Here is a 12,724-nt window from a genome sequence, read left to right as displayed (position 1 = left end):
GATTAGGCGCGGAGTTGAGCAAGAGGCCGGCCTTAGGGGGCGTAACTGCGCATGAGCAAACCTGAAGTTTGTCCCAGAGTTAAACGTCCGGTGCTGTCGTGAAGACTGCGAACTGAGTTCCTTGTAGAAGTGGTTCTGAAGTTTTTCTGGGTTTTATTCTTATACCTTTCTAAGACTGAGGGTTATTAACTTTTATGCATCGTTAGTATTGAAGGAACTGTAAGTACTTTTTAAGTTAATGAGCAGCTACTGTAACAATCATGTATTGAGCTTTAAATTCACATCACCTGCATTTCCTCATTTAATTTTTACTGTCTTTTAAAGTAAGTGGTATTATGCAAGGTCTGTGGGGGCGGAAATCGACTGAAAGAGGGGTTAAGGACAATTGTAATTTTCTTATAAAGCAGAACCATTGGAAAAGACCCTGACGCTGGGAAAGACTGATAGCAGGAGGAGACGGGAGTGACAGATGATGAGATGGTTGGATGGCATCCCCAACTCCAGGGATATGAGTTTGAGCAAACTCTGGGAGATGGTGAAGGATAGGGAAGCCTGGCGTGTTGCAGTCTATGGGATCGCAGAGTCAGACACCACTGAACAAGAACAACAAAAGAGAAGAGCCAATTCCAACCCAGATTTATCTGACGCCAAATGAATGTAAAATTAGTTTCCCAGAGGAATTTCTTGTACTTGGCTGTGCCAAAGATCAGTTTATATTTATCCAAAATTGATATTATTACTACAGTAGCCATTCCTTTTTGTTTTTAAGAAAGATTTCTTAAATAGCGCAAAGAACAAAGTTAATGCCAACACCCAGAAGTTATCATTATTCTCAGGGGAAATCTTGTGAGGGGGTACTATTATTTCCACTTTACAAGTGAGTAAACAAGGCAGCAGCCATGAAATTAAAAGACGCTTACTCCTGGGAAGAAAAGTTATGACCAACCTAGATAGTATATTAAAAGGCAGAGACATTACTTTGCCAACAAAGGTCCGTCTAGTCAAGGCTATGGTTTTTCCAGTGGTCATGTATGGATGTGAGAGTTGGACTGTGAAGAAAACTGAGTGCCGAAGAATTGATGCTTTTGAATTGTGGTGTTGGAGAAGACTCTTGAGAGTCCCTTGGACTGCAAGGAGATCCAACTAGTCCATTCTAAAGGAGATCGGTCCTGGGTGTTCTTTGGAAGGAATGATGCTAAAGCTGAAACTCCAGTACTTTGGCCACCTCATGCGAAGAGTTGACTCACTGGAAAAGACTCTGATGCTGGGAGGGATTGGGGGCAGGAGGAGAAGGGACGACAGAGGATGAGATGGCTGGATGGCATCACTGACTCGATGGACGTGAGTCTGGGTGGACTCCGGGAGTTGGTGATGGACAGGGAGGCCTGGCATGCTGTGATTCATGGGGTCACAAAGAGTCGGACACGACTGAGCGACTAAACTGAACTTACGCTAGGTCACAAATTGCAAGAAACTGTGAAATTACTCTATCTCAGTCTTTTCTAAACAAGCTCTGAGTGAATACAATTGTTTTCTAAGGTCTTTAATTTAAGGCTTTTTTGCTTGTTCTTAAATCAGTTTTTAGATTGCACACAGTTGATTTTAAAACCAGAATGTAACTTTATAAACTGGAGATAAAGTAAGGACAATCTTTAGGTTAAGCGCTTAAGAATTAGTGCTTATAAATACTAACTAAACAACTGGAGATATGGAAAGAAACTGCCTGGCTGCAAACTAGAAAGTTATTTGGTTAAAAAATCTTACTGATTTTAGAAGAAACAAACTTATAAGAGATGTGGAGAAACACTCCTGTCAACAAACATTTTGGTGATGATCAAGAATAAATTAGAAATCATGATGTGTCATTTCTGGATTTTCTTGCACATACTTTTTTCTTTGGAAAGTAGCATATTAGCAGTTTTCCCCCATTTTTCTATAGAAAAGAACCTACTAGATCAACCACAAAGGGAACAATTCTTAATACTGGACTCCATATAAAAGTGCATGGCAAAACTACACATGGATGAAGGAAACAAGGAGAGAGATAACAAAATAAAACAAAGCTTGTCCCAGGAAATAATAAGAATTTTTTTTCAAAAGAAGTGTGTAATGAAAGACATCAATAATTCTGAAATGGTTCTAAAATTTTAAATACGCAGGGATGAATTCATTCAAGAGAGAGGAAATTAATTAAACATTTATAAGGGTTACTGTCTGCTCTTTAAAACTAATCTTGCTTAAAATTAAGGAATGAATTTTGGAACACGTTTAATATGGTTATAAATAGGAAGTTGCACTAAGTATTTTTTTAAGTCTTTATTGAATTTGTAACAATACTGCTTCTGCTTTATTTTTGGTTTTTCGGTCATGAGGCGTGTTAGCTTCCTGACCAGGGATAGAACCCGCAACCCCTGTATTGGAAGGTGAAGTCTTAACCACTGGAAAACCAGGGAAGTCCCCTGCACTAAGTATTTTTGAGTGTTTTGATTGAGATATGAGACAGTTGAGAAGAAACTATGAGACAGTTGATGAAGTTATTCTGAAGAAAAACAACTTATTAGAAATCTGAACATCTAAGACTATAATAACCATTTCTTCCTAGGAAGAACTATTTCTAAGATACTTAACTGCTTCTGAGGCCCTGTTTTTAAAGATTTCCAGTCACTTCTCAGTTTACAGTGGAAATATTTTTATGTTTCAATGTTTCTCACATTGGTGTTTGGCTGTAGGAGTAATATGAAGGTTGTGAGCACAGAATGTCTGTTTATTGATGACAGCAGCATCTGCTAAGTCAAACTTGCAGAGCTAAATGAAAAATTTGTCCCTGTATTTTATGTCCTTTTAAGCAGCTCAGTTATTTTCAAGTATTAGTGTATATAAGAATTATCTGCAAGAAATTCTTTAAAATACAGACTCCTGGGTCCTATAACTCTCTCCTCCAGAGTTTCTGACTCTGTTTATTGGCTGTAGGACTCTGAAACTGAAATTTTTCAAAAGCATTCCAAGTGAGAAACATAGCTTAGTACATCCATTTTACCTTTTCCTCCTTATTCTTTAAGATTTACTCCCGTAGAATTTGGGGCTTCCCAGGTGGTGTTAGTGGTAAAGAAATCACCTGGCAATGCAGGAGACATAGAGACATGGGTTCGATCTCTGGGTTGGGCAAGATCCCCTGGAGGAGGGCGTGACAACCCAGACCAGTATTCTTGCCTGAAAAATCCCATGGACAGAGGAGCCTGGCAGGCTACAGTCCATAGGCTGTCAAAGAGTCAGACATGACTCAAACAACTTAGCACACACCCTAGAATTCTGTCTTACCATACTTTGTCAGTTCTTTTCTCCTTGGCTACAGTCTGAAATTTAACTTCTCTCTTTTATGCATTAAACTTTAATAAATTCAGTCATCCAATTAACGTTTCAATTCAGTTAGTTCAGTCGCTCAGTCATGTCTGACTCTTTGCAACCCATGAACCGCAGCACACCAGGCCTCCCTGTCCATCACCAACTCCCAGAGTTCACCCAAACCCATGTCCATTGAGTCAGTGATGCCATCTAACCATCTCATCCTCTGTCATCCCCTTCTCCTGCCCCCAACTCCTCCCAGCATCAGGGTCTTTTCCAGTGAGTTAGCTCTTTGCATCAGGTGGCCAAAATATTGGAGTTTCAGCTTCAACATCAGTCCTTCCAATGAACACCCAGGCTGATTTCCTTTAGAATGGACTGGTTGGATCTCCTTGATGTCCAAGGGACTCTCAAGAGTCATCTCCAACATCACAGTTCAAAAGCATCAATTCTTTGGTGTTCAGCTTTCTTCACAGTCCAACTCTCATATCCATACATGACCACTGGAAAAACCATAGCCTTGACTAGATGGACCTTTGTTGGCAAAGTAATGTCTCTGCTTTTTACTATGCTGTCTAGGTTTATCAGTTTTCTATGATGTGTCAGACACGATCGTGGGCATTGGGCTTTATTAGGTGATGTGGGGACAGTGGAGGTTTGCTGTCAGGAAATGGGGACAATTTTGAGGAGGACAATTCTGATGAGTTCTGTTCCTTGGTTAAATACCTATATGTGATTTTTTAGGCCTGACCAGGTGTGCATGCTCAGTCGCTTCAGTCATGTCTGACTCTGCGACTCTATGGACTATAGCCTGCCAGGCTCCTCTCTCCATGGGATTCTCCAGGCAAGATGCTGGAGTGGGTTGCCATGTCCTCCTCCAGGGAATCTTCCTGACCCAGAGATAGAGCCAGGCTAATTTCAGGTTTTCAGAAACTGCTTTTCTCTTTCTTTGGGCTAAATATTTTATACAAATTATCATGATATGTTGTTATTCTAAGTGGTAAATACAATTATTATGTTTATTTTCAGATGAAGAAACTGGCTCAGAAAAGGTTATATAACATGCCCAGATCATACAGCTAGGAAGTGGATGGAGGTGAGAGTCCATCTTGGGTAGTCAGATTAATTAACCATTGCTCTAAAAATTACTATGCTCTACAAGATACAGCTTATCTCTTGTGAGAGCCTTTATGACCCACTGTAAAGAGCAATATTGCATAGGAACCTGGAATGTTAGGTCCATGATCAAGGCAAATTGGAAGTGGTCAAACAGGAGATGGCAAGAGTGAACATTGACATTCTAGGAATCAACGAACTAAAATGAACTTGAATGGGTGACTTTAACTCAGATGACCATTATATCTACTACTGTGGGCAGGAATCCCTTAGAAGAAATGGAGCAGCCATCATGGTCAACAAGAGAGTCCAAAATGCAGTACTTGGATGCAATCTGAAAAACGACAGAATGATCTCTGTTCATTTCCAAGGCAAACCATTCAGTATCACAGTAATCCAAGCCTATGACCCAACCAGTAACACTGAAGAAGCTGAAGTTGAACAGTTCTATGAAGACCTACAAGACCTTTTAGAACTATCACCCAAAAAAGATGTCCTTTTCATTGTAGGGGACTGGCATGCAAAAGCAGGAACTCAAGAAACACCCAGAGTAATAGGCAAATTTGGCCTTGGAGTACGGAATGAAGCAGGGCAAAGACTAATAGAGTTTTGTCAAGAGAACGCACTTCTCATAGCAAACACCCTCTTCCAACAACACAAGAGAAGACTCTACACATGGACATCACCAGATGGTCAATATTGAAATCAGATTGATTATATTATTTACAGCCAAAGATGGAGAAGCTCTGTACAGTCAGCAAAAACAAGACCAGGAGCTGACTGTGGCTCAGATCATGAACTCCTTACTGCCAAAATCAGACTTAAATTGAAGAAAGTAGGGAAAACCACTGGACCATTTAGGTATGACCTAAATCAAATCCCTTATGATTATACAGTGGAAGTGAGAAATACATTTAAAGGCCTAGATCTGATAGATAGAGTGCCTGATGAACTATGGATGGAGGTTCGTGACACTGTACAGGAGACAGGGATCAAGACCATCCCCATGGAAAAGAAATGCAAAAAAGCAAAATGGCTATCTGAGGAGGCCTTACAAATAGCTGTGAAAAGAAGAGAAGCAAAAAGCAAAGGAGAAAAGGAAAGATACAAACATCTGAGTGCAGAGTTCCAAAGAATACCAAGGAGAGATAAGAAAGCCTTCCTCAGTGATCAGTGCAAAGAAAGAGAGGAAAACAACAGAATGGGAAAGACTAGAGATCTCTACAAGAAAATTAAAGATATCAAAGGAACATTTCATGCAAAGACGTGCTCAATAAAGGACAGAAAAATGATATAGACCTAACAGAACCAGAAGATATTAAGAAGAGGTGGCAAGAATACACAGAAGAACTGTACAAAAAAGATCTTCATGACCCAGATAATCACGATGGTGTGATCACTCACCTAGAGCCAGACATTCTGGAATGTGAATTCACATGAGCCTTAGAAAGCATCACTATGAACAAAGCTAGTGGAGGTGATGGAATTCCAGTTGAGCTATTTCAAATCCTGAAAGATGATGCTGTGAAAGTGCTGCACTCAATATGCCAGCAAATTTGGAAAACTCAGCAGTGGCCACAGGACTGGAAAAGGTCAATTTGGATTCCAATCCCAAAGAAAGGCAATGCCAAAGAATGCTCAAACTACCACACAATTGCCTTCATCTCACACACTAGCAAAGTAATGCTCAAAATTCTCCAAGCCAGGCTTCAGCAATACATGAACCGTGAACTTCCAGATGTTCAAGCTGATTTTAGAAAAGGCAGAGGAACCAGAGATCAATTGCCAACATCCACTGGCTCATGGAAAAAGCAAGAGAGTTCCAGAAAAACATCTATTTCTGCTTTATTGACTATGCCAAAGCCTTTGACTGTGTGGATAACAATAAATTGTGGCAAATTCTTCAAGAGATGGGAATACCAGACCACCTGACCTGTCTCTTGAGAAACCTATATGCAGGTCAGGAAGCAACAGTTAGAACTGGATGTTGAACAACAGACTGGTTCCAAATAGGAAAAGGAGTACGTCAAGGCTGTATATTGTCACCCTGCTTATTTAATTTCTATGCAGAGTACATCATGAGAAACGCTGGACAGGAATAAGCACAAGCTGGAATCAACATTGCTGGGAGAAATATCAATAACTTCAGATATGCAGATGACACCACCCTTATGGCAGAAAGTGAAGAGGAACTAAAAAGCCTCTTGATGAAAGTGAAAGTGGAGAGTGAAAAAGTTGGCTTAAAGCTCAACATTCAGAAAACTAAGATCATGGCATCTGGTCCCATCACTTCATGGCAAATAGATGGGGAAACAGTGGAAACAGTGTCAGACTTTATTTTTCTGGGCTCCAAAATCACTGCAGATGGTGAATGCAGCCATGAAATTAAAAGACGCTTACTCCTTGGAAGGAAATTATGACCAACCTAGATAGCATATTCAAAAGCAGAGACATTACTTTGCCAACAAAGTCCATCTAGTCAAGGCTATGGTTTTTCCAGTGGTCACGTATGGATGTGAGAGTTGGACTGTGAAGAAAGCTCAGTGCCGAAGAACTGATGCTTTTGAACTGTGGTGTTGGAGAAGACTCTTGAGAGTCCCTTGGACTGCAAGGAGATACAGCCAGTGCATTTTAAAGGATATCAGTCCTGGTTGTTCATTGGAAGGATGGATGCTAAAGCTGAAACTCCAATACTTTGGCCACCTGGTGCGAAGAGTTGACTCATTGGAAAAGACCCTGATGCTGGGAGGAATTGGGGGCAGGAGGAGAAGGGGACGACAGAGCATTAGATGGCTGGATAGCATCACCTACTCAATGGACATGAGTTTGAGTAAACTCTGGGTGTTGATGATGGACAGGGAGGCCTGGCATGCTGCAATTCACGGGGTTGCAAAGAGTCGGACACAACTGAGCGACTGAACTGGAAGTGGAACTGGCTGTAGATTAGAGAGAGGCAATTCTATTAGATTCAAGGTCACACTTAGTCTTAGATCACACCCTTTGGGCATGAGCAGTCAGTCTCTTTATCTCTGAGAATGCTGTTCTTAAGCTTTTGAATCCAGATCCAACAAAGCTTACTTGATGCCGAAAAGTTGAGGCAAGGTCTAATTTAATTATAGAAACCCCAAACCCAATACTTTACTCCCCTTTTAAAGTAAAAATACAAATCTAGCTCCTTCCTTTTAAAGTAGGAGTTCTCTTCTTTGCTACATGGTTTTAATAATTCTTACGTTCTTTGGAAATCAAATAAACAGTAGATAAAAAGAAAAGGAAAAAAACTTCAAAAAATATTTTTCAAAAAATATTTTTTAAAAAATTTAAAAGTAACCATGTTCTGTTTCTTTAGCTATAACTGAATGAAGAGCAGAGCATACTGTTTCATATGTTTTGTTTGATTACATGTACTCTTAGTAATAATTATGTATTTGGTCAGAGTGGCAGAATGAAATGATATTGAAGTATAATACTGGTGGGGCACTCTGTGGAGTAGAAACAATTGCTGTTTGAACAAAAGCTAGAAATTTTAATGACAAGTCTCGCCAACATTTAAGGAGGATATGACAGGCATGAAACTAATACCAAGTGCTCTAGGTTTTAAATGGACATAAACACCCTGACCTTGGATATGCTACTTAAACTCTATTATCCTCACATTCATTTGTTATGTACAGGGATTAGACTAACTGATCACTCAGATCTGTTTGAGTTTAGAATTCTATAACTCTCATGTATAATTTTTTTTTACAAATTTATCAATTTTTTTATTGAAGTAGAGTTGAATTACATTGCTGTGTTTGTTGCTGCTGTACAGCAAAGTGATTTGGTTATAAATATATGTATATATTTATGCATTCTTTTTTTAATATTCTTTTCCATTATGGTTTATCATAGCATATTGAATATAATTCTCTGTGCTATGCAGTAGGAGTTTGTTGTTTATTCATTCTATGCATAAAAGCCTGTATTTGCTAGCCCCATCCTCCCACTCCATCCCTCCCCCTTGATAATCACCAGTCTGTTCTCTATGTTATGGTTCTGTTTCTGTTTCATAGGTAGGTTCATCTGTGTTATATTTTAGATTCCATATGTAAGTGGTATCTTATGTTATTTGTCCTTCTCTTTCTGACTTACATCACTTAGTATCATAATCTCTAGCTGCATCCATGTTGCTACAAATGGCATTTTTAAAATCACTGAGTAGTATTCCATTGTATATACGTGCCACATCTTCTTTATCCATTCATCTGTCCATGGACGTTTAGGTTGTTTCCATGTCTTGGCTATTGTGAATAGTGCCGCTATGAACATAGGGCTGCATGTATGTTTTTCAATTAGAATTTTGTCTGGATCTGTGCCCAGGAGAGGGATTGCTGGATCATATGGTAACTCTATTTTTAATTTTCTGAGGACTCTTCATGTTGTTTTCCACAGTGGCTACATCACAGTGGCTACATTCCCATCAACAGTGTAGAAGGGCTCTCTTTTCTCCATACCCTTTCCAGCATTTGTTGTTTGTAGACTTTTTGATGATGGCCATTCTGACTGGTGTGAAGTGGTACCTCATTGTAGCTTTGATTTGAATTTCTCTAATAAATTGTCATGTTGATTATTTAGGTCTTCTGCCCATTTTTGGAACTCATAAAATAGATCTACATTTTCATTAAGGTCAAACATGAATGAAAATTTATCACCATGTGTATACTGCAATAAGAATAGGCAAAACAAACTCCTGAAATTGAAAAGGATTCATCATTCAAGGTGATTTAAAACTAGATAACACTATAATGGAAAACTATTTTATGAAATTAATATAACATTCCAAGACTATTTTTCAGATTTTTTAAAATCACTTTGCTGATAAAGGTCTGTAGAGTTAAAGCTATGGTTTTTCCAGTAGTCATGTATGGATGCGAGAGTTGGACCAGAAAGAAGGCTGAATGCCAGAGAATTGATGCTTTTGAACTGTGGTGCTGTAGAAGACTCTTGAGAGTCCCTTGGACAGCAAGGAGACCAAGCCACTCAATCCTAAAGGAAATCAACCCTGAATATTCATTGGAAGGGCTGATGCTGAAGCCAAAGCTCCAATACTTTGGCCACCAGATGTGAAAAGCTGACTCACTAGAAAAGAAACTGATGCTTGGAAAGACTGAGGGCAGGAGGAGAAGGGGGAGATAGAGGATGGCATCATAGACTCAATGGACATGAGTTTGAGCAAACTCCAGGAGATAATGAAGGACAGGGAAACCTGGCATGCTGCAGTCCATGGGGTTGCAAAGAGTTGGACATGACTTAGCAACTAAACAACAGTTGTAGTTGTATGTGCAGACTATAACACTATATGGACTATGGCATCACATATGCAATATATATGGACACTCTGCTGATGCTTAGTATTACTTTTTCTAGTGAGTACTCCAAAAATAGTTGCGTGGTGTCTTATAATGTCACCATCTGAACAAATAGAAGACAATCCATGTTAGAAAAAACTACAGGTGCTTCATTTATTCCCTAATCTAGTGGTTAGGATTTGGTGCTTTTACTGTTGTGACCCGGGTTCAATCCCTGGGCAGAGAACTGAGATCCCACAGGACAAAACCCAAAAAACAGATTAAACCAGAAAGAAAAAGTAAAGGTGAAGGCACCATCTGCTGGTGACCATATGCAATTTCAAGAAATTTGTATTCTTTGACTCTACTACTGGAATCTCCAGTTTGGAAAAACCTGTGGGTTCAAAAGTGGGAAGGAAAATACTGGCTGTTACACATTAACTAGTGATTAAAGTGATTAATGACTGAAGACAAAGTCATAGGTTGTTTAGAATACTTGCCCCTAGATAGTCCCTGGAAAAAGTCCAAGGTCAGATATCTCTGGGAAATGTACACAAATGCCACTCTTAAAGATTCACAATGAATATTAACATATTAAAACTCTTGACAAATTAAGAGACCTATTTTACATAACTGGCATTTCCAGACTTTATTTGACCATGGGACCTCTCCTTCTTCCTCTTTTTAATTCGCTGTTGTTCAGCCACTCAGTTGTGTTCTACTTTTTGTGACCCCATAGACTGCAGTACGCCAGGCTATTCTGACATTTTCAAAAAATACCATTTTGAAGTAATTATCTTAGGAGTATTTGCTTTTAAAAAAGACTTTTTCTGTGGGGGGATTTATGTCAGATTTTATAGTTTTACAGTCAATCTAAATACATATGAATGATAATGATAAAAACAGTATTTTATAATTGTTTGTTTCATGCTCAATTCATAAATATTTGGGGGAACAGTCATTTTGTACTAGGACTTACAGGGTGGTGTAACTGAAAGCAAACAGTTATAATCAGTTGCATGTTGGTAAATGTTTAACTAGTATCCTTCAGGTTTACATATTGATCTAAAATGCCTTGGTCTAGGGATGTCTATAATTAAATAGAAAGCCAGTAAAGATTGTTTTGGGAGATTTTCCCTTTTTCCAATTCGTTGTCTGACTCCTTTCTCAGGAGCTCAAGAAATGTTCCATTCTTTAAAATGGCCATACTCTTCAAAGCAATCTACAGATTTAATGCAATACCTGTCAAATTGCCCATTACATTTTTCACAGAACTAGAACAAATAATCCTAAAAATTTTATGGAACTTCAGAAGACCCAGAATTGCCAAAGCAATCCTGAGGAGAAAGAACGAAGTTGGAGGCATAACCCTCCCAGACTTCAGACATTACTACAAAGCTAGAGTAATCAAAACAGTGTTGTTTTGTGTTGTTCAGTTGCTAAGCTCTTTGAGACCAGAATACTGCAGTGAGTTCTCCAGGGAATCCTCCCAGACCAGGGATCAAACCTGTATCCTCTTGCATTGGCAGGTGGATTCTATACCACTGAGCCCCCAGGGAAGCCCCAACAGTGTGCTAGTCCTACACATACTACACGTAAAACAGACATGTGGATCAATGGGACAGAAAAGAGAGAGCCCAGAAATTAGCCCACACGTGTATGGTTAATTGATCTTCAACAAAAGAGGCAAGAATATCCAATGGGGAAAAGACAGTCTCTTTAGCAAGTGGTGTTGGGAAACCTGAACAGTTGCATGTAAATCAGTGAAGTTAGAACACGCTCTCACACCATTTGCAAAAATAAGCTCAAAATGACTTAAGACTTAAATGACACGATACCATGAAACTCTTAGAAGAGAACATAGGCAAAACATTCTCTACTATAAATCTTACCTGTATTTTCTTAAGTCAGATGATCTAGTCAAAAGAATATATACACATATCTATCTATATCTATGTATCAGAATCACTTTGCTGTATACCAGACCAAAAACAAACACAACATTGTAAATCAACTATACTTCAATTAAAAAATTTCTTTCCCAGTCTCTATTCTTCTTCAGATCAAAACTACTTAATTTTCAATATATCAGAAAAAATAGTTTTCACCATTTACCATCTGGACTCATTGTTCTTTTTAAGTTTATATCTTCAAGTCATTTCATGAATAACCAATACATATTTAGATTAAAGGGATATTCAATAAAGCTATTATTTAAAAAAGAATAAAAGGATAATGGAAAACAACTTTATTGAAAATTTAAATAAGTATCTAAGCATAGAAAATCTCAGTTTTTATTCCCTATTTTCCTGGTTTTGAAGATAATACCGCAAATGGGCAATGTGCTCTGAATGCAACTACCTTCTCATTGCCTGCAATAATGTGTCTGGAACACACCCGTCTGGCACATGGTGACTGCAAATTCCAAATACATTACTACTGCATACTATGAATTGCTTATTGTTACTTCTGGTTCTTTTTGCAGTTGCATCATCAAAACACAAGACAAAGAGTTTTCTGAAACCTTTAAAAGCTCATCATTTTGTGGAATAGAGGACAGCCATCTTCTTTGCTACCTAGTTGCAAAACATTTGTATTCTTAGTTTAATAAATGAGCAACTCAAAGAATTTTTAATTTCTAGATTACCTGTTTCCTTATCATCTTTGTATACAAAACTGCCATTAGCAAATATCCCCTTAAAAATAATCAAGTAAATTATCCATATAAACATCATAAAAGATGAAAGAATTCCATAATATGTGCTCTTAGCAAAATAAGATCATGCAGATGCTTGCTGCAAATCTTGCGGAATGAAGTTATTCCTTTTGAATGAATAACTAAATGAGGATATCACAGTTTTTGTCTTTAGAAATATGTTGTTGACTCATTAGTTCTTGACTTTGAAACATTCATTTAGGAAATGGTCATCTAAAGATTC

At 38.4% G+C, this 12,724-nt stretch overlaps 1 protein-coding gene across 2 annotated transcripts in view; it reads left to right on the top strand.

Annotated features, from left to right (window-relative positions):
- The first annotated feature begins 75 nt into the window (after positions 1–75).
- The window catches only part of SEC23A (SEC23 homolog A, COPII coat complex component), an 80,899-nt gene continuing 68,250 nt past the window's right edge, over positions 76–12,724 (top strand). Inside the window, exons 1-2 of one of the 2 annotated variants that reach the window (XM_024981874.2) lie at positions 76–219; positions 4,372–4,438. The gene's annotated coding sequence lies outside the window, so the exon portion shown is untranslated. The remainder of the gene's footprint in view (positions 220–4,371; positions 4,439–12,724) is intronic. The other variant, XM_005222100.5, reaches the window with a different exon arrangement.

Source organism: Bos taurus, chromosome 21 (genome assembly GCF_002263795.3).
Source record: "Bos taurus isolate L1 Dominette 01449 registration number 42190680 breed Hereford chromosome 21, ARS-UCD2.0, whole genome shotgun sequence".
NCBI lineage: Eukaryota > Metazoa > Chordata > Mammalia > Artiodactyla > Bovidae > Bos > Bos taurus.
The sequence above is the reverse complement of the archived record's forward strand: the minus strand, read 5'-3'. Positions and strand labels throughout refer to the sequence as shown.